This window comes from Podarcis muralis, chromosome 1, assembly GCF_964188315.1.
Source record: "Podarcis muralis chromosome 1, rPodMur119.hap1.1, whole genome shotgun sequence".
Classification (NCBI taxonomy): domain Eukaryota; kingdom Metazoa; phylum Chordata; class Lepidosauria; order Squamata; family Lacertidae; genus Podarcis; species Podarcis muralis.
The window spans coordinates 79,760,948-79,782,693 of NC_135655.1; the positions used below are offsets into that span (position 1 = coordinate 79,760,948).

The following is a 21,746-nucleotide window of genomic DNA, read 5'->3' on the forward strand; positions in this document are numbered from 1 at the left end:
TCTCTGTATGAGCATAATGGTACAAGTGTACCAATAATAAAAGGTCTGAAAGAGACAACACTGCAGATGTAGCTTGGTGTACAACTATGCTGACTTCAGAAAGATGCTGTCATGACCAAGTGAGAGACTACTTCATTTGGAACCTGCTGGGTCACTTTGGCAGGACTGGGAATCCCCTTGTTAAGTGATTGTTCAGTGCCTAACACAACCAGGTTCCAATCCATATTGAGGGCTATCTATTGTAAAGACATAATAAAATAAGACAATGTGGATTTCAACAAGTGGTGAGTTTTCTGTTCGAGAATTTAGCCCAGCCTCTATTTCAGTGTTTCTCAAACTGTTGTACATGTGGCCTTTGTGTTGCGGCAGCATAAGCATGGTTGGTGCAGTCTGGCTGTGGATCATTGTTTCTACTCTTTTCTTTTAATATTTAAACATTAAGTAGTGGCTAAGGAGTAATTCAAGGTAATATTGAACACATCTTATTAGTAAACTACTAAAGGGTTTGTACATCTACAGTTGATTTTTCCTTGTTTTTAAGCTATGGGTGAAGAGGGCATAGACACAACAACAGAACCCTGTAAAGGAGAAAGTAATACTTAAACATCCAGCTATGAAAGATGCTGTCATTTGATAAGTATATAGACCTAGAACACTGGATTCAATGTCCTATGCTGATTGGGTGTCTTTGAGGAAATGTCTCTCTGTTGTTCTCTTTTAGTCTCCGTTCCCCCCTTAGTGCAAGAACAAATAAGCACTTTGCAAACTAAAGCAAATAGTAATAACCAAATAGAGTGTTGTACTTGGAAATGAGAAGCCAGAGATCAGAACTGCTCAGCCTTAATAAACTCACTGACTGCTTTTCATAATAATAACACTGGCATTTTTCCAGCAGGCAACATACCAAATGGGTAGACATTTAACATTAAAAAGGAAGTTATCACAAAGCTTCAGATTTACAGAAGGCTGTGAAATTTATTTTTGCCACTACCTGAAGCACCCTTTATAACAGAGATTCTGAACTGAACTGATTTTTATCTGTGGATGCCACCTACCTATTATTCCCATCTCACGATCCAGGATTGAAAACTGCTTAACCTCCTATACTACCATCACCCTCAGCACCAATCATGACCCATTGGTCTGACCTCCTGACATTTGGGAACGTTTTATTTATTATTGGATGCTCTGGAAAAACAGAGCTAATTCAGTATGAAGCTACTAGTTTCATATAAGCCATAAAACTATTATCGACACATCTTTTCCCAGGGCTGCTTATTATTCTCCTACATAAACTGGCAGAACTGGAATCATATCATATACGGTAATCAAAGAAATAAATCACTTGTTAATATGTGCCTATGAGCAATACTGTATGTCTTTTCCAAAAGACAATAAGATGAATTGTTTTCCTTTGGTTATTCGCTAATCACTTTGACTCTATGGACTAGTGCATTAAGTAGCATCTTGGGTCAGGCTAATTCATCACCATATGAGTGAAGCATGTTTCAAAGCAGAAAGGCCAGACAAAACCCATGACTTACAGTTATAAAGGCAGCAAAACACTTTTGTCCAATTTCAAAGGTCAGTGCATAAGAGTCCTTACCGATAGATAGCAACTGCACACACATTCTGTAATTCAAAAAAGGAGCTACAGGAACAGTATAAGAGAAGGTGTGCATCTATAAGCACATTTATGAAAATTAGTATGAACAAATAGAAAGGAGACCAGAGCTCCTATTTCTTCAATAGTTGCATAGAAGAGGTAATATCAACAAGTGCAACCTATCATGTTAATACTGCCTAACTATGTACCAGCTATAATTTCTTCATGAGAAATATTAACTGGATAGAAATATTGTTCCCTGTTGCATCTTGTCACCCTAATGAAAGTATGCATAACGATACTGATCTGTCCATTTACATATCAGTGCGCAAAGCAATACAAAAGGTATAGACGGAAAATGCCCTAAACTGACTGAAAGTGTTCTACCAGAATACTTGTTTGTTTAGCCTTCATCCTGATCCACTTGCACAAAGCTTATGTGGTGGTTAGACTATGTTCACTCTTCACTGAGCATTCATTTTGATTTATTCAGAGGGCAGTTACACAATAAACATTTGTCCTGCATTCATCCTGATTTGATTGTGGGGCATTTACACATCTTCCAATTAATCATTCATGCACCCCACACTTATCAATACTTTCCCCGTCACTTAAATAAACTAAAGTATATCAGCTTTTTGTTTATTTTTTACTGAATTTGTTGCACTAGGCTGACAGGGGACTGCACAAATCTAAAGTTCCAGTATGTACTTTAATTCCTCCTGCTAAATATTGACCTTCTGGAAGTTCAAAAACCAGATGTCCTCCACTCTGCTAAGAAGCAAAAATAGATATGCACACCTTGATAATATAATGCTAAATACGATCACCAGAAAGCTCACACTTGCTTGTCTCAGTCAACATATATATCCATGTTTATTTCCATTTAAATACTTCCAGTATCCACAGTAAACAGGCTTAAGGACATGCAGTGCTCTCCAGAAAATAATTTGGTAGGCTTTGCAGAAATGGTTCGCCCCCTACGCTATACACAGTGGTGCCCCGCAAGACGAATGCCTCGCAAGACGAAAAACCTGCTAGACGAAAGGGTTTTCTGTTTTTGAGTTGCTTCGCAAGACAAATTTCCCTATGGGCTTGCTTCGCAAGATGAAAACGTCTTGCGAGTCTTGTGATTTTTTCCGCTTTCCCCCCCTTTTTCTAAGCCGCTAAGCCGCTAATAGCCTTTTAGCCGCTAAGCCTTTAATAGCCGCTAAGCCGCTAAACCGCTAATAGCGCTAATCGGGTTGCTTCGCAAGACGAAGAAACCGCTAGACGAAGAGACTCGCGGAACGGATTATTTTCGTCTTGCGAGGCACCACTGTACACTTTATAAGACAATATATAGATGTATACTACCAATCAGGCATCCTTGTGCAGAATGAACACTTCTTGCAGCAGCCCACTTTTTTTCTCCTCCTCCCTTAACCTACCTTCTCCAGCCAAGAATGCCTGCCTAGTTCTTTTGCCCCTCCTTCTCATACAAAAGAGAAGGCAACATTACATGATTAACTAGGTCATAGACATCCATAAGAATACTGCACGCCGGACAGGATTCCTTATCCATGTTTCAAATGGCAACCTCTGTAGATGTCTGCTAGTCTGGTTCCGTATTTATGCAGACTCTCCTCTGACCCTGCGCACCTATAAAAATCCTCTAGATTAGGGTAAAGAGAAGTATTCCTTGAGCTAATAATGTCCCTGAAAAGAATACTCATAAGCCTGAGTTGGATCATGTGTGTGACACAGTCTTTTACTGTTTATAAATGGCTTCAGTTTCAAATGAATGCGAGCAGCCAGTTTATAATTGCAAGAAATACATCTATGCTTTGAAAAATAAGACTCAAAAGTCCAAAAACAAGGTACCTTCTCACATAAGATGAAGTGTCACAAAGCAAAATTCCACCACTTGAACAACAGCTATTGTTCCTCTTAAAAGCAAACTTTAGAAAGGGAGCGAGACACAAATCTACAGTAAACAGTAGTTTTAAGACCATGGAACAGTAAGCAGGAAGGATTAGCAGCTGAGATTTGGTCTCCTGTGTACATTCCTCAAAACAAACGCATAGCTTCTGTCTGCTAATACAAAGCAGTGAACTTTCATAGGAAACAAGCAGTTGCTTTGGGATAAAAGTCTGCCACTTCCTAAGGATATTGTTCAAAACATATGCAAAGCAAAACTGCAATATATATTCATGCACAAAAATCGCCTTTAGGCATTAGTTAGGATTTGTAGAAATTTAATTTGAACATAGCAAAATACTGCCATATTTATTTGGAAAGCAACATAGTCCCTCATACTTCATGCAATTACCTTGTTAAAGTAGGACAGCAAAGCCCTTCTCAGAAATAAATGCAGTACATGGAAATAGGAACAGAGTAAGTGGGAGTAAGATAAATTCATGACTTCAGACTGAAAGGTATCACCACTTTTTATACATCTATAACTAGATGAGCAAATGGTGATTCCCACTGGCCCATCCTCCAAAACACAGCAAACACTTTTTACTGGATTTCTGCTAACCTTATTGTGACAATTTTTACAGCTTGCTTTAATCAAGCTAAAAGCTTATTGCTCTAAGATCAGAAAAAATATTAAATCTATTTTTATTGTCATTTTTGGAAACAAGGGCAACAGAACATTTTTTAAAAACCTAAGAAACACCACAATGAAATGAAATATAAACTTAATACTAAAAGAGAATTTTAGGAGGAGACATTCCCACCTCTCAAACATACTTAATACCAATTTCCTGAGTAGGAGCTTTCCTTTGACTCCCATTTTTGTCTATCTAACCCTTAAAAACAATGACACTTGACTGACTAAAAACAAACCATCACAAACATACATATGAAATGTAGAAAGAGAGTGTCTTTAACAGACGCCCTATACAAAAACTAAGTAACATCTGATGCTTATAATTACAGGTAGGTATTTATAGAATGGAAAAGCACTCATTTATCAACTGTCCAAAAGAGTGGTAGTTAATAAAGTAGAAAATTGTTCTTAGTATGATGTTATAACAAAATCAGCTGATCTGTTCTTGAAGGTATTATCATTATCACAAAGCATTTGCAAGCTGTAGTGTGGTAGAAATACAATATGTGCTGTTCTGTGTTACTAATATTGGTATTATCTTGGCTGATATGTTGTGTAATATAAGACAGGCAGAAGTCAAGAGTTATCCTTTCACCATTAGCAAACCATTGCTCTTGAATGTGCATGGGAAGCCATCCAAAAACTAGCCCTTTGATCATTGTTCTAGTCAATTTGGTGCTTCCTGGAACCCAGGACACTGTGGACCTCTGTGGATTCCACCTGTCTGCTTCACAAATTCTAGTTCCCAGCTGGGATCAAATCTACATTTGATTTAGCCTTGCTAAATTAAGTTTCAGTTCAGATTGAAACCAGATGGCTTTTGAGTGGTTCAAAGTCACATAACTCACAGAATTTTTCTCCTGAAAAGTATGGGTTTTCCATCTGGTTGGCCACTGTGGGAACAAGGTGGAGGACAAGATGGGTCATTGGCATGATCCGGGAGGCTTTTCTTACATTCTCTGAAGGAGGAACAGCACCTAGCTACAAATAAACTGTTATACTGAACAGGGTGGTCCACAATTTTTTGCTGGTCTTGATAGTCAGCCAAAGCTGTGCAATCACCAAACTTCTCCTTTCCCTAAAGGACTGCACCCCTGACCTTATACTCAATCCCTGAAACACCGTGTGAGATGAAGAAAAGTCCCTTGATCTTCTTCCTAGCTTCCAAGTTTGGAGGGAGGAAGGATTGTTCTTAGAACTATGCTGTGCTTCTGAGGCACACCAAGCACCCTGGAAGTAAAGCGCCAAACATGCAGCCAGCCTCCTCCAGTTTGGAGCTGGGACGAAATGAACTTGTCCTTGCTCTGGCGCTGTGCTTCCTCGGTGCCCTGTGTGCCTCCACAGCAAACCTGGAGGGGTGACCCCCCACCTGCTCATCCCAGCTTCAAACTTGAGAGAGAGGAGGGCTGGAGCTCATCACTCTCATCAGTTGTGGTGAATACAGCTGCAGAACCTGACATTGGGTGTCAATCCAGAAAGTGGAGCGGCAAATCCACGACTACATCCAAAGTCCTGCTGCCAGAGCAGAAGGGGGAGTTGCTAATTTGTTGCAGATGAGCTCAAGGATTGGCCCCCTTTGGGAATTCACAAAACTTTGGATCTTTTGGATCCTACCATCAACATCCCAGAGTACTTATTTCCCCCAGCACCTGCCGGAAGACACCTCTACACAACATCCTAATTTTCCCTTTGCCAACAAAAGGGGGAGTTAGGACTGCACTCTCAGTCACTTAAGTTTGGGGTAATGGGCAGGGGGCTGGATTTGGACAAGGAAAAGCTGGGCTAAATCACAAAACTCTCTAGGCAGCCTTGGAGAAGGCACTGTCTCTCAATCTGCTCTATATTAGAGGGTTGCTGACAGGAGGAAATGAGAGAACTCCTATTAATTCTCCTTAGCTCCCTGGAGGAATAAGCAAAAGAAGGATCCCTTAAGGCAGTGTTTCCCAACTGGTGTTCCGCGGCACACTAGTGTGCCGCGAGATGTTGCCTGGTGTGCCGTGGGAGGGAGGCGGGCGAGTCGGGCGGCGAGAGGCGGGGCGGCGGCGGCGAGGATCCGCGTTGAGCCAGGGGCGGCTCCGCGGTGGTGGTGCCGAGGTTTCTCTCTCCATTCTCCCCTCACACACACACACACAGGAAATAACACAGGATCAGCCGACAGGACCCGGCCAATGGGGCGGCGGCGGGGCAGCGCGCGCAAAAGGGAGGAGCGCGAGACAGCGGACGAGGAGGAGGCCGGCATGTCCGGGCAGCAGCAGCAACAACAGCAGCAGCAACTCCCGGCGACGGCTCCTCAAGCCCCGGGCAACCCTACTCCCTCACCGCCCTCGGCCGCCCTCCTGCTCCACCCGCCGCCGCCTCCCCCGCCGCCGCCGGCCACCTCGGCCCCGCCGCCGCCCCCTCCTCCGCCCGCTATCGCCGCCACCACCACAACAGCCGCCGCCGCCTCAGCTGGGCCCATGCCTGCCGGGAGCGGCGGCGGCAGCAGCAGCAGCAGCACCCCGGCGCCCTTCCCTCCCGGCGTGACGCTGCGCGCTGACGTCACGGGGTGCCTCAAGATTTTTTTCATCAAACAAGTGTGCCTTTGCCCAAAAAAGGTTGGGAAACACTGCCTTAAGGAACTCAGGTAACCAAGACTCTTACCTAAACATGGCAGCTTGAAAACTATTTTCCTTTAGTAACTCTCTCTCTCTCTCTCTCTCTCTCTCTCTCTCTCTCTCTCTCTCTCTCTCACACACACACACACACACACACACACTCTCACACACACAGACACAAACAAACACTTTTATTTGTTTGTTTGTTTATTCAAGAACATAAAAGTTTAATAACATATTAAAATAAGGAAAAAATACAACTGCATGAAAATCAAAATTAAACATAGTCACACACAAAAAGACACAGGTTTGGATCACTGCATTTGTAATCCCTTGCCTTTAATAACCATGTATATTTCATTTTATACTCTATTTTGCTTCCCCTGAATGAATATTTGAAGGTGGGGATATATTTTAGAAAAACATTCAGTGTTTTACTTTGGATTTAACTGAATCGCTTGCCTGCCAGTGAGGCTTAGCTGCTTTGTACACAAACTGGAATATAATACTTTTCGGGAAAGTACCAGTATGTTCCTCTCAACACAGAGCTGAAAAAGTTTGCATGACGAGATTTCCCATCAGTTGTATATACTTCTGTTTGGAATTAACCAAGAACATCTATCTACCTACTCAAAAATAAATTTCTGGTAGGACAGTGGCAGCTATTAGAACTTCCATTTTCAATTAGACAAAACAAGCAGAGATAAGAGGTGAGTAGGTAAAAAGAGATATTGAAGAGAGGCTACACTTTATTTATTTCATGATCTGCCATTGGTTTTGGAACAAAAAAAGTTCAATCGTCACTATGTTTGCTGCTAATTTTCAAATGTCTCTTGAAGATCTTTGTATGCTGGCAGGCCTATTCAGTTGTTTAAACTTTTTCAAGATGAATCAGTCATTTTTAGTATCATATTGTATTTCTTTATGGTATTTTTATGTACTTGTGTATTTGTTGTACACTCCCTAGATATTTTCATTGGGATGCGGGTAGCACTGTGGGTTAAACCACAGAGCCTAGGGCTTGCCAATCAAAAGGTCAGTAGTTCGAATCCCCGCGACGTGGTGAGCTCCCGTTGCTCAGCCCCAGCTCCTGCCCACCTAGCAGTTCGAAAGCACGTCAAAGTGCAAGTAGATAAATAGGTACCACTCCGGTGGGAAGGTAAACGGCGTTTCCGTGCGCTGCTGTGGTTCGCCAGAAGCGGCTTAGTCATGCTGGCCACATGACCTGGAAGCTGTACACCAGCTCCCTCGGCCAATAAAGTGAGATGAGCACCCCATCCCCAGAGTCGGTCATAACTGGACCTAATGGTCAGGGGCCCCTTTACCTTTACCCTAGATATTTTACATGGAGGACAGTCTACAAATACGTTTTATAAATAAATAAAAATGTTGTGGGCAGACATATTTGATATCTGATTACCTGAATAAAATGATTTAAATCTCCTTTTGTGTATGTTACAAGGACTTGTTTGGGGCAAATTAATGTAAGCACAATAAAGAGTTGATGACAATGAGATGATTTTCAAATATATGGAATTTTGGAATATATGATACATGGCAAATAAATGGCTTTAAAATCATTTTGTGAGCAGGGAGAGGATGAACAGGAAGTTTACTTTTATCATTCCAAAGCTGAATAGCTTCCAACAGCTAGTTAATTGTTCCCATTTGGTTCAACCTATGTTTTGATTTTTATAGGGGCTATTATCTTATTGGCTAATTACTAGATTTTCATATTGGTGACTACAAAGTAGTAAGCAGAAAACAATGCATAACAAAGGCCACTAAACTAACAGCAGGGAACAACTGGTTTAGATGACAAATTTCCCCAGCAGAGAGCTGATTAATCAAGCTCTGTTTGAAATTCTGTATCCCGGAACAAGCACTAGGATCAGGAAGCTAAAGATATTTCGGAGAGCACTTGATTTGAAATTCTACTTCTTTCCCTCCTATTGGAACTGCTCACTCTGAGACTAGAAGGAGAAACTTCCTGGATTAAACTGACAGTGCTCCACTGCAGAACTCATTCTACACTTTCTAAGATATATGCAAAACGGAGAAAATATAACACAAGCATACCACTCTGAAGAATAAAACAAAATAGATTTGAAGCTTTACTCTGTTATGTTGTCTTGCATCACAAAACCTAGCTCTGCTGTTTAGCTACAGTGGAAGATATTCAGGAGATAATGAAAGGGAACAGAGCAGAAAAGGGACCAGTTAGCCCAAAGAAGTAGGAATCTTTCACCCAAGCCTTTGTAAAATTGCAAAAGGTTTAGCTATTACATCCACCGGTGATTTTATCACCATTGCATACATCTACATACAGTGGTACCTCAGGTTAAGTACTTAATTTGTTCCAGAGGTCCCTACATAACCTGAAACTGTTCTTAACCTGAAGCACCACTTTAGCTAATGGGGCCTCCTGCTGCCGCAACGCCGCCGGAGCACAATTTCTGTTCTCATCCTGAAGCAAAGTTCTTAACCTGAAGCACTATTTCTGGGTTAGTGTAGTCTGTAACCTGAAGCGTATGTAACCTGAGGTACCACTGTATCAGAAATGCAGCTTAATCCAACTATGACAGGTATGGGGGACCCCCCCCCCGATGTTGCTGGACTTCTTCTCCCAAGTTTGCCAGCTAGCATGATCAGGGATGACAGGAGTTGTAGACCAAAAACATATATGAAAAAGTTAATGGATTGTCTGTTGCAGCTATGGATCAAAACTGAAAACATACCCATACAATTTTGATTTTTATTAGACCTCTGTATCAATAGATCTGGACTAGAAAACAAAACTACAGTAATAAGCAGAATCTATTCAAGTGACTGGAAATAGATTTCAAATTAATAATGAGGTCTTCAGTTTTCTAGGCACTAAAGCAATTATGCTCCTGAATCTTTCCCATCACTATCTCTAACAGGTTAAAGGAAGAAAGAAGGGTTTCATAAGCCTAACTTCTCTAAATAGCTAAAATCGTGCTAGGTATTATACAGACATTATCCGCTCTTTGCCCAGATAAATCCTTTCCTCTCTTCTTGCAGTATTTGAATACTACATTCTGGCTAGGACCACCTTTTTTCTGGCAGGACTCCTAACACCTTCAACTAGGGCATGACAGGCAGAAATTAAGCAGCTGAAGCTTTTGCTAGAATGATGACAAAGAAAAGCTTTAGGTGTAATTCCCCTCAGACATCATTTAGTTGGTAAATGCAAGGCTCCTTCCCCCTCCTCAAAAAAACAACAACAAATGTTGACAACTCTAATGCTGGCAAACTCAGGGGAGTGATAAAGTTTTTTAAAATGTTGGTTACAAAACCCAGTCAGTCCAACCCACCCAAAGTCAAACACTATTTATATCCTCTTGATTTAAATGTAAGAAAGTTAAGCATGAACTCAAATCTTGCCCACAGAAATGAACAGGGCATATAGTGCAATGCTAAGGAGGCACCTTACTGGTGTCTTCTATAGACCTCCAAGCCAGACTGAAGACTTGGATGATGCCTTCCTAGAGCGCATTACCAAATATTCAAAAACAAGAGATATAGTAGTCATGGAAGACTTCAGCTACCCCAATATCTGTTGGAACTCAAACTCTTCCAAGAATGTAAAGGTAAAGGACCCCTGACAGTTAAGTCCAGTCGTGAACCCCAGTCTGGGGTTGCGACGCTCATCTCGCTTTACTGGCCAAGGGAGCAGACGTTTTTCTGCAGACAGTTTTTCCGGGTCATGTGGTCAGCATGACTAAGCCACTTCTGGCGAAGCCAGAGCAGCACACGGAAATGCTGTTTACCTTCCCGCTGGAGAGGTACCTATTTATTTACTTGCACTTTGACATGCTTTTGAACTGCTAGGTGGGCAGGAACAGGGACCGAGCAACAGGAGCTCACCACGTCGCGGGATTCGAACCGCCGACCTTCCGATCGGCAAGCCCTAGGCTCAGTCGTTTAGATAAATCCCCAAATTCCCCTGCTGACAATTTCATTTCCCAGAAGGTGGAAGAAGCAACAGGAGGGTCATTTCTCTTGGACCTGGTCCTCACTAACAGGAAGGAACTGATCAACCAAGTGAAAGTTCAGGGAACCTTGGGAGGACGTGATCATGTCCTCTTGGGCTTTATTATACACAGGCAAGAGTGTAGTTGGACATGCACTCTGGACTAGAGCTGGGCAATATCTGGTTTTCAACACTGTGATGTATCACCAGCTAAACATCCTGACATACTGATATATCACAATGTCTGAAATATGAATGGAGCTATGTAGAGGCATTGGCTGGCTTCACAGTTTTGGCCACACTGTGATTTTTGCCACCGCCTGCTCTTTTGATTCACTGCCCCCTACAGGAGGCAGGGCAGAGCTGAGCTGGCAGAGTTAACAGGGATTGCAGAAATCAAGAGAAGCATTGGCTGGCTTCATGGTTTTTCCCACATTGTGATGTTTGCATAGCACATGTGCACCCACCCTGATTTGTGATATATTGCCAGGTCAAAAATTAGAAGCCCTTTAGTGTGGGTTAGACTCTGTCTTATCATTAAATTAAGGCCATCCACATGAAATCCCCTTCAACCAACAACAATCTTGCTCATTTCCCTCTCTATGGACAATCCAACAAATGGTTAAAAATTCGAAACCTAACCACTCCATCCATCCCATCAGTGCTTTCTGTGGGGCTGGATGGATAAATCTTCTCAGCTACTTCCAGATCCATGACCCCTCATTCACCCTTACCTTCATTTCTTTTATGACAGTGCTTGTGTCTATTTTTGGATAGGCTCTGCCTGGCACGAAAGCAGCCACTTAAAAATAAATAAATTTATTTGTACTGATCTGTTGCGCACGGGGGGGGGGCAGGGGGAGTAAATTTTTTTCAAATAGTTTTGGTTTTTTTGTTGTTTTTTTTATAATATTTTTTATTGCTTTGTTTTCCAAGGTCAAAGTACATCGTCAATACAACGTCAATAACACAACAAAAGCTATTTTACAAAAAAAAAGAAAAAATTAAGCAAAAGTAAATTCATTTTTCCAAATCTTTTTTCATCATCAACTGGACTTCCCCACCTCCTCCATCCCTGCATTCTTTACAATAAAAATAAACAGCAAATTAATACCTTGTTTCATGTGTTTTCAAATAGTTTTGAACTCTCCAACTTTAGAGGGTTGAGATTTGTGATTCCTTTTTTACTTTTACTTGCTTCCACCTACCTGCATGTACTTGCAAGCCTTATTTGTGCACAATATTGGATGTTAGAAAAAACAATAAAATAGCAACATAAATAAAAGGAGCACAATGGAAATAAATCATAATTAAATAGTTTTGCTATTTTCCATAGCTGGTTGTTGTTTTTTAAGGGTGTGAGAGCAGGTAAATCTCTCTTTGTACATGTTTGGTTTGTGCTCAAATAGAGGGAATGGAAATAACAGAAGACAGGGTCAAAAACACACAGTGTGGATTTATCCACCAAAGGATCGCAGTCAAAAGATATTAAGCTTGGTTCTGATCAAGTCCACTGTTTTTATTATGATAAAAGTTTATACCCACAACAGGTACTTTCTATCTCATGCTGGATTGCAACATCTCATCTCTCTTTCCTTGCTCAAATGAAACTACTTTTTTCTTCCAAGTTCTGACTATACTTCAGAGGTTTGTAAAGAAGTGTCAGTCTTATGTGTTCAAACAAAGACTTGAATCTTACGCCTAAACCAATGGCTACAGAAGCTAAGAAAGAGTGGGAGTCACATATATTTTTGCACATATTAGCTTTCAGTTGCCTTACAGCAGTGGTTTTCAATCAGTGTGCCAGCCATGGGACCCTGAGGTGCCTTGAATGATGGTCGGGGTGCCGTGAGCAACACTGGCCTCTGTCCCTCGTTTCTTCCCTCCACTGATGCCCTCTCGCGTCTCTGCCTCCCAAAGGCTTGCACAAGTGTTTGTTGCAGCGGCCCTGGCTACATGCTCCCCAGGCAAATGGTGCCCCTGGGGCTGACCAGGGGGTACTGGCCGACAGAAGCTGAGAAGGCCTCGGAGTAAGCAAGCAAGTGGGTGAGGGAGCCCAGCCAGCCAGCCAGCCCACCAGCCCTTACTGTTGGGAATGGTCAGACAAGTGGGAAGCCGGACAGGCAGACAGGCGTTGCACTGGCTTCTCTTGGGTTTTCTGTGTGCAAGACCTGCCTGGGAACAGAGTGCCTGGTGCTGAAGGTGAGCCTTTCCACCATGCAGGCCCGGCAGTGCTCGCTGTTGCCACTGCTACCTCCCAAGGTAAGGTGCTGGCCCCATGTTCACCTTTAGTCACTCTTCACTGGGCCACTAAGGCTGGGGGAATCCTCTTCCAAGGCCCCTGTGGAGCAGTGTGAGGGGGCACCTATCTTTGGGGTGGGGTGGGGCAACTCAGAGACGAGGGGCAGCAGCAGTGGCTGCCTAGAGGACTCCCAAGGAGAGTGGAGAGGGGGCTGAAGGAACACTCCACAAGGGAGGGTGTTTGAAAAAGGGTGAGAGGCTGCCAGCTCTGCAGGCAAGGGGTGACATAACTGGGCTCCTGAGTCCCATAGAGGTGCTGCAGAAAGAAGGTAGTTGGTCAAGGGAGCCATGGACTCAAAAAAGTTGAAAACCTCTGCCTTACAGTATATGTTAAGCCTATTAAATGCTTGCCTTCCAGCAAAACTAGTTAGACAGCATCTGCCATCTCAGTGTGACTTCTTGAAAAGAAACAACTCACGTATTCAAATTTAGTGTGTTTCTTATTTTGCAAAGCTTCCTTTTGGCATGATGTGTAAGAAGCCATTCAATTATAAGACAAAATAGCTTTTTCACGTTTTTCAAGCAGTTCCCATTGATGTTCATGGCACATGGCACTGATTCACATCAAAGAAACCACACCCTGAGGAAGGAAGGAAGACTATAAACTCCATAGCATTTGTTTCCATGGCTCACTTGCCCCCAAAAGATGTTACATACTGGCACAAAGCCTACTGGGAACAATAGCCTATTCACATGGACTGACCCATCTGCTTGAGAAATATTGGATCATCATAATCTAGTACAATATATTGCATGTATGCATACGCCTTGGCATGGCAATATTATATATTAGCATTATACATGCACTGAAGTACGTGTGTATGGATTGAGGTACAGGGAATACCACATAGATGTGAAGTACTGATAGAAGTTACAGCAGCACTTATCAACTTACATGTTCCATACCAAATGCACGTTACACTACATCTCCATTGTATACACACAGAATCACAATGATAGATGTGCCTATGGGAACTAACTAAATATGATAGCATAGCTGTTTACCTTCACAGTGTTTCCCCTACTCTAAAGATCTGAGTTTAATTGTGAAAGATGTGGTAGAACAGTGACTAGTCTGTGCAATGGCACCTGGGGTCTCTTGCATACAAAATGTGTGCTCTATCATTGAGAGACAGACGTTTATTCTTACACACACACACACACACACACACACACACACACACACACACAGTATAATCAAAAGTTGGCCCAGCTTCTTAATCTATTTCATCCTCCCCTACCTGGTGCCCTCCAGACGTTTTGGAGTACAACTCCCATTGACCATGATGCTGACTAGAACGCATCAGAGCTGATCTATTCAATGACTGCAATCCTGAGTATACTTATAAGGAAGGATGTCTCACTGAAATCAAGACTCGCCTCCAAACTGACATGGTTAGGCTTAGGTTGCTAGCTTCCCATTCTGGGAGACCAACACTGCGAGGATATCCTCATTCAGACTGTAATGTATGATCAGTAGAAACAGTTGGTCCTTGCAAGTATTAACCATTCTCAATTCCAACCTGATAATTGCCACCTGCCCAGATTTTAACTTGTCTGAATTAATTTTAAGATGCATTTTAATTAACTGATGTCTGTTTTTATGCATATTGTGTTGTTTTTATGATGTTAGCTGCTCTGAGCCCGGCCTCGGCCAGGGAGGGCGGGATACAAATAAAAAATTATTATTATTATTATTATTATTATTATTATTATTACTTGGGTTGCATGACAATCTGTTGCTCATTCTCACAAGGAGCCCTAAGACATTTCACAGATAAGCACTGGCATATCTCTTGCCCATAGCATTCTGTTGAAAGTAGATTATATGTGTGAAAGAGGGAGGAGAGATAAAGTTTTAAAAAATTGTATTTTCAGCTTTCAGTATTAAGAGACATTTACAACATTACTGAGTGACAAAGAAATGCCCCTCTATCATGACATTGTTTCCTGTATTACTCAACACATGAACAAGTGCAACTGTAACTGTAACTCAACACTCAAATCTACATACATACATTTCAAAAGTCTCAAATAACATGATACTCTATACACACATACTAAATGAAGCGTCTTCTTACAAAACTTGGTACAGTGAATATAATGGGCAGGATTCAACTAACCAGTCCTACAGCAGAAGCCCACCCAAGGATATCCACTAGCGCAACAGGGCTTTCCCCCCTGAAATTGGCTGGGGGGAGGTGTCATGAGGAACCCCAGAACAGCGTTCAGGGAGAAGAGAGGGATTATGCCATCTGGCAAGCTGAAAATCTTGCACTGACTGGAAGATTGCCATAGTGCTACGTTGAATTCATTTCAATTACTGAACCTGTCTTTTCTGGAATATTTCTTTTACAAAAAGTGGGTGGGGGGCGTAATTATCTATACTCATTTAGCATCATTGTTTCTGATTCAATAGCAGAAAGTTATGTACCCAGATATTATATCTACATTGCTGATTATTCTCCCTAATTACACAATTGTTTTCAGTTCTTTAAAATGAAAACCATCATTTGTAATCATTTGAGGAACTAGCTTTCTTATTCTCCTCTAAGCTCCACCAATAGAGAAGTTAAACATCCGTTTCAACAGTTATTGTCAGATTACTTACATGACTCTTCAACTTTAAGTCAGTAGTTCCTGCTACAAGCATGTGATTATTTACACTTTCCAGTAAGACTTCGTCCATGTATGTTTTTCTGAGTAAAGTTTTATAAACTTCAAAATCCACAGCTGGGCAATATCTTTATTAGGATTACAAAATAATAAGTAAGCTTTGTGAAGTGATTGGTTGCATTTAATAGACAGAGAATAGCCTACTTAAGGCTTGCTTCAAAATACTAGACTTTCTGGTATGTGTGGGCAGTAGCTTGCTCCTTTGGCCTAAAGACTATTAGAGCTTAATCACACTACCAGCTAACAACACATGGTTCAACTATATTTCAGCCATTACAGTAGACTACCCCCAACTCATATTCAATACATTCACAATATATGACAGTCACCATGCTGTAGAGGAGGAAAGCTTTGCTACCTAGGATGATGTATATCTATCTATCTATCTATAATCTACCTACCTACATACCTACCTAGGGAAGGGCAGATATGTTTCAACATTGATGACAATGTGTCGCTGTCAAAGACCTAAGAATTAAGGTGAAAGGTAAGAGATTCATAAATCAGTGTACCATTACCACAAGGGAAGGTGGTAGCCTTGCTTGTGTTCTTTTTTTTTTTGAAAAAATGCTGCATGAGTAGTTCATAAAATGAGTCTGATATGGTAGTGGTGTCATTTTTACTAAGATTTCACATGTGCTATCTAACAGATTGCACAAACACATTCTAAACAGTGGTTCTGTGAGCAAAACTCCTTGTTCCCATACAGAATAAATTACAGTTTGAATACTTCAAACCACTGGAATGTTTTCAGCTATACTTATACATTATTACCAACACAGCTCACCATACAGATACTGCCTAGCAGCAACCAAAGTAACCAATGAAAAAACCAAATTATGCCAGGTGTATGCTTACCAATACACGAGTTTATGCTATCCTGTAATTCTATTATTTCCCAGCTGCCACCACTTCAGAGCATTTTCTGCCCAATCCGACCACACAGAAGTTTCCTCCTGCTACCCAATATAAAATGCAGTAACTTCTCTATTACACTGGAGTATAGTATCAGAAATCAGTATGTGAGGTCTGTGTGATGAGGCAAACAACTATATATTTGTACAAGCAATCACTTTTCAGAAATGCAGAAGTGTTGTAGAGATGTAACTGCCTGATGGTACACACTTCTGTTTTCCATTACAAGCTTGGCCAAATCATTGCTGCATACTCCATCATTTTTCAAGCTAAGCCCTGAAAATAAGGCACAGTCTGACCACCACTTCTGCAACTTCATTTATATATTTTGGTGTAATTGCTGTGGGCATCCACAGGCATGACAAATAGAGCAACTCTTCCTATCCCTAGGCTTCTACTCCAAGTGGAGTATTCCCTTTCTCTCTCCTCCAATTCCTGAGTCACCCCACTTTCTCCTCCCCAGGTGCTACATTTTCTTCCCTCTAGTCTCCCAGATTGCTCCCCTTGCCCTCCTATCCTCTCAGCCAGGTATGTTTCATCTGTTCTTCTGCTAAGATGTTGTTCTGAGCCTTTAATGCTCCCAACCTCCTCCTTCAACTCCATGTATGTTTCATGGCAGGCGAAGTCACTTCCTGATGAAGGGGCAGTGAGAACAGCACTTAAAGAGAATCCACAGTGGTTCCACTGTCCCCACGAGTGCCATGCTGGTGCCATGCTATGAGCATTGAAGTGTCAAATAGTTTTGAAGTTTGCTGTTGCCTCCGTTTACAGTAGTGCCTTTTTCCACATTGAGCACAATTCATACAGCAGACCGGTCTCTGCTGCAGTATTAACACTGCAACACCCCCACAAACATCTTATTAACTGATTTGGTGCAGGGGTAGTAAGGTCTGCATGGGAGTAAAGGCATTTGCCCTGGAATCCATTTCTCCTCACTTCTAAGGGTGGGTGTCCACTGCAGTAACTTAATACTAATGTAAAAGTACATGTTCAGAAGCAATTTTATTTATTTCTTCACATATTAGAGGGCTCACCCCTAGTACTGAAAATAGATTATTGCAGGGCTGAAACCCAGATCAGTTTAAACCTTGATAATGGCACAATTTTTTAGCAATGCGTGGCACCATTTTCTTTTGAAATTTATAAATTGTCTTTTTCTTTGAAGAAACAACATGGTCAAAGATATGACGTGATATTGCTAATGGGCAGGATGAAAGAAGGAAGGGTGGGGCTCTGATCAATAAGACCAACAGTAGCTTGCAAGCAACTTTTCTACTTACATCACAGTACAATACAGAAGTAAAGCACTCTAAATAAGGCCCAACCAACAGCTGAAAATGCACTTCATCTCATGGAGAACACTGAATTTCAGAGTATGGGATGGCTTGGAGCCGATATAATAAAACTATTACCAAAACCCTATTGTGGACTTAGTGGCTGTAGCTTCACCACCAGTGCTGAATACAATTTCACTTTGCAACGAGTGAAAGGGGGGTGGGGAACCTGGTGGGACTCTATCTTCCAAGCTCACCTTCAGCAGAAGTTCTGATCAACATACAGTAATAAGATTCTATTGGCAGTAAGGAGCTTATCTGTGCTATTTTACAGATGGAGCAGGGACAAAATTTGCAAGGCCTAACAGAAGTATCATAAGTGCTGTTAATCTTAGTTTGCATGAATATAGCATAATAGGCAATACAATCCTTAACGGTATGACCTCTCTGCTTAAAAAGGGCAAAAATCATCTGTTCCACTAAGCTCATTATTATCACGAGGATGTCTTTGTAACAGATGAATGAAACAAAATGTACATTCCTTAATCAGAAGGTTTGTGAGCCTTGATATCATAGCACACACAGTACTCAGAATACTCTCAATTATTTATTAAAACATTGAATTTCATGACCTGCTCTGTTTAGCAAGACTTTGGTAGAAACAGCGCAGAATTAAGCATTGTGCCAGGTCATCAAACAAAGGGGGAAGGGGAGACTTGATCTAAGAAATCACTAGTATATCAAACATTACCCATTTACACTCATAGAAAGCAGCTCTATCTATTATCTACAGTGGTGCCCCGCAAGACGAATGCCTCGCAAGACGAAAAACTCGCTAGGCGAAAGGGTTTTCCATTTTTTGAGTCGTTCCGCAAGACAAATTTCCCTATGGGCTTGCTTCGCAAGACGAAACGTCTTGCGAGTTTGTTTCCTTTTTCTTAAAGCCGCTAAGCCGCTAATAGCTGCTAAGCCGCTAATAGCCGTGCTTCGCAAGACGAAAAAACCACAAGACGAAGAGACTCGCGGAACGGATTAATTTCGTCTTGCGAGGCACCACTGTATTTTCACTGTGAGCAGCACTGTCTTCTCTAGGAATACCTCAAAACATCATCCAAAGAAATGGCATAATCCAGTGCACTGAATTAGCGACCCACCCATTAACATTGTATTCCAAAGTCTTAAAACACATTCTCCATTTGACCACCCTTCCCACAGGCATCCTTCACACATCCACAATCAGATCATTGGCTGCGTCTTTTAATAAGCGTGTGTAATATTAATATAAAATGCCCCTCAAGTGGGTACTTGTCCAGTCCAGATCACAAGCGTGTAGAAACACACACCATAGTTGCAACCTGGCTATAGGCTTATCCCCCAATTCCATTTTAACAATTTTTGCCTGTGTCTGTAAGGCTTTTGAGGCAGTATGTTCCAAAATTTGTCTTGTTCTGATCTCAGTGTGTGACTTCTAGACAATTACAGCCATTTCCCTCCATATGAATCTACCAGGATCCTAGAATAAGGGTGCTGAACTAGAATCTGGGAGACTAAGGTTCAAATCCCTACTCAGCTTGGGCCACTTACAGCTTCTCAGCCTAGCCTACCTCACAAGGTTGTTGTGAGGATAAAGCGGGTGTGGGAGAAGCATGTATGCCACCTTAAGCTTCTTGAAGGAAAGGGAGGATATAAATATATACAAAGGACTGTACCTCAATGGTAGAATACATGTTTTGCATGCAGAAGATCCCCGGTTCAATCCCTGGTATCTCCAGGCAGGACTGGGAATGTTTCCGTCAGAAACCCTAGACAGCTGCTGCTTGTCAGTGTCGACAGTACTGAGCTAGATGGACCAGTCGACTGACTCAGGATAAGGCAGCTTCCTGTAAACCTGTGAAGTAAATATATCAATCTGAGTCTCTTCTCTGTGTACTCCCTCCAAGAGATGTCCAAAGCATGGCAACAAGAAAACAGGCTTTTTCTGGGCAGCCCCCAGTTATGGAAAATATTCCTCTGGTGGTGACACTGTCATGCTGTCAGGCAAATACATATTTATTTTTCCGGGCATTTGGATAGTGACCTGGCTTTTGGTGGTCATTTGGTGTCAATTCTAGTTTTGTATGGGGATACTTATTCTTTAGATGATATTTTGGAAGAATTCTGCGGTGTGTTTGCATTCTATTGTTTTAAGGAATACTTTCATATATATTGTATTTTTTGCATTTTATTTATTGTTCGTTAAGTTTATTTGGGGCTTCCACTGGTTAAAGGATGCAATTCACAGTTTTATAAACCGAACTGAACTAAGCCAAACCTAATAAGCCAAACATAAACACAATGTCCTATCAAAATGAAGAATGCTTAAATTCTGTGCAAGTCAATGGAACTAAAGCTACAATCCTAAACACACAGAAGTATCCATTGAATTAAAAAGGAGTTCTGAGCAAACATGCATAGGATCACACTGCATACTGCTAGGTCTCATTACATTTCAATGTAATCTGAGCACATGCAACTTTCAACAGATTGCACCCAGTGATAATATTGCCTGATATTCAGGCCCAGCAGGTATGTTCTTGTGGAGACAACCCACTCAGATATAAAGGACCAGTTCCTTCCCCCACTCCCTCAAGATATAGAACGAGTCCCCCTTTTCCTGCGAAGTAAATGCCTATTAATACAAATCCAGCCCCCATAATGCACATGCAAAGGCGAATGACATTTTCTTCTGCAATCCAAGACAGGAACACCAGAATATATTAAGGAAGTAGCTTCAGACCGCCAGCTCCGCCAAGGGCCAGCATGAGCCCAACATAAAGCACCGTGGTGTTGAGTGTCCAGATTAAATTCAGCAAAAACGGATCGTTACAAAACTGCTGTGCCGAAGGCCACAAAATTCCTTCCTTTCCACGCAAGCACGCGCGCGCACATCCATCTGCGCCTGCTACCCGGGAGCCCCAACCCCGGCTTCTCGATTTCCCGACGCCCAAATGAATCTCGCAACCAGCCCACCCTACCTAGTCCTGGCAGAGGGCGCTGGGCGGACCCGGGGGGAGGAAGGGAGACGCAGCCCAAGGCCACATGAAAAGCCATTGCCAGAGCCACCCGAGGATGCGCTTCCGCCTCCTCCTCCGCCCCCACGTCCTGCTTCTTTCCCTCCGCTCCAAGCCGCAGGCTGTGCCCCGCACGGTCCCCTCCCCGATCAGGGGAAGCGGGCGGAGAGGGCACCTTTTGGGGCACAGGAGAGCTCCAGGGCGCGCTGCTTTCTTACCCGTCCTGCTGCCATGCCGGCGGAGCGGCGGTGCCGGGGTTCGGGATGCTTCCCCGTTCACCATGGCAACGGGGCCCTCCACCTCTGGCAGCGGCGGCGCTGCGGGGGCGGGCAGGCGAAGGTACCCGCTGCCTTGCCGCCGCGTTGCCATATGCCAGGGCAGGGGCGCCGCTCGGCTCGCTCCCGCGCGGGAGACGCAACGGCCTCCCTTCGCCGCGAAGGAGCGAGGAGGTGTCCTCCGCCCCCCGCCCCGCCTGCCTCCCGCCCCGCTCATGCCAGGGGCGCGCCTTCACTCCTCGCCCGCAGCGACAGAGGGGGCACCCGCCCTCACTTCACCCCACCCCACCCCGCTCTCCCGCAGCCGCTCACCCCTTTGCCGCCGTCTCCGCCGCCGCCGCCACCGGGCCGAAGCCGCAGCCGCTGCCGCCGCCGCCTCCATCCCGGGGCTCGGCAGCCACCCCGCACCCCGCCGCCCCAATTCTCTAATGCCGCCTCCGCTCGTGCCAGGGCCGCCTCCGC

At 43.0% G+C, this 21,746-nt stretch overlaps 1 protein-coding gene across 12 annotated transcripts in view; it reads right to left on the reverse strand.

The window, feature by feature from the left end:
- DAGLA (diacylglycerol lipase alpha) overlaps nucleotides 1–21,719 on the reverse strand; it is a 92,029-nt gene extending 70,310 nt beyond the window's left edge. For 3 of the 12 annotated variants that reach the window (XM_077932452.1, XM_077932462.1, XM_028736988.2), the window contains exons 1-3: nucleotides 21,597–21,719; nucleotides 19,669–19,847; nucleotides 15,706–15,838 (exon numbers count right to left, since the gene is read on the reverse strand). The gene's annotated coding sequence lies outside the window, so the exon portion shown is untranslated. Of the gene's footprint in view, nucleotides 1–5,050; nucleotides 5,162–15,705; nucleotides 15,839–16,183; nucleotides 16,239–19,668; nucleotides 19,848–21,227; nucleotides 21,413–21,596 lie in introns of those variants that run through there. The other 9 variants (XM_077932456.1, XM_077932429.1, XM_077932425.1 and 6 more) reach the window with 8 other exon arrangements.
- Between the last annotated feature and the right edge of the window lie 27 nt (nucleotides 21,720–21,746).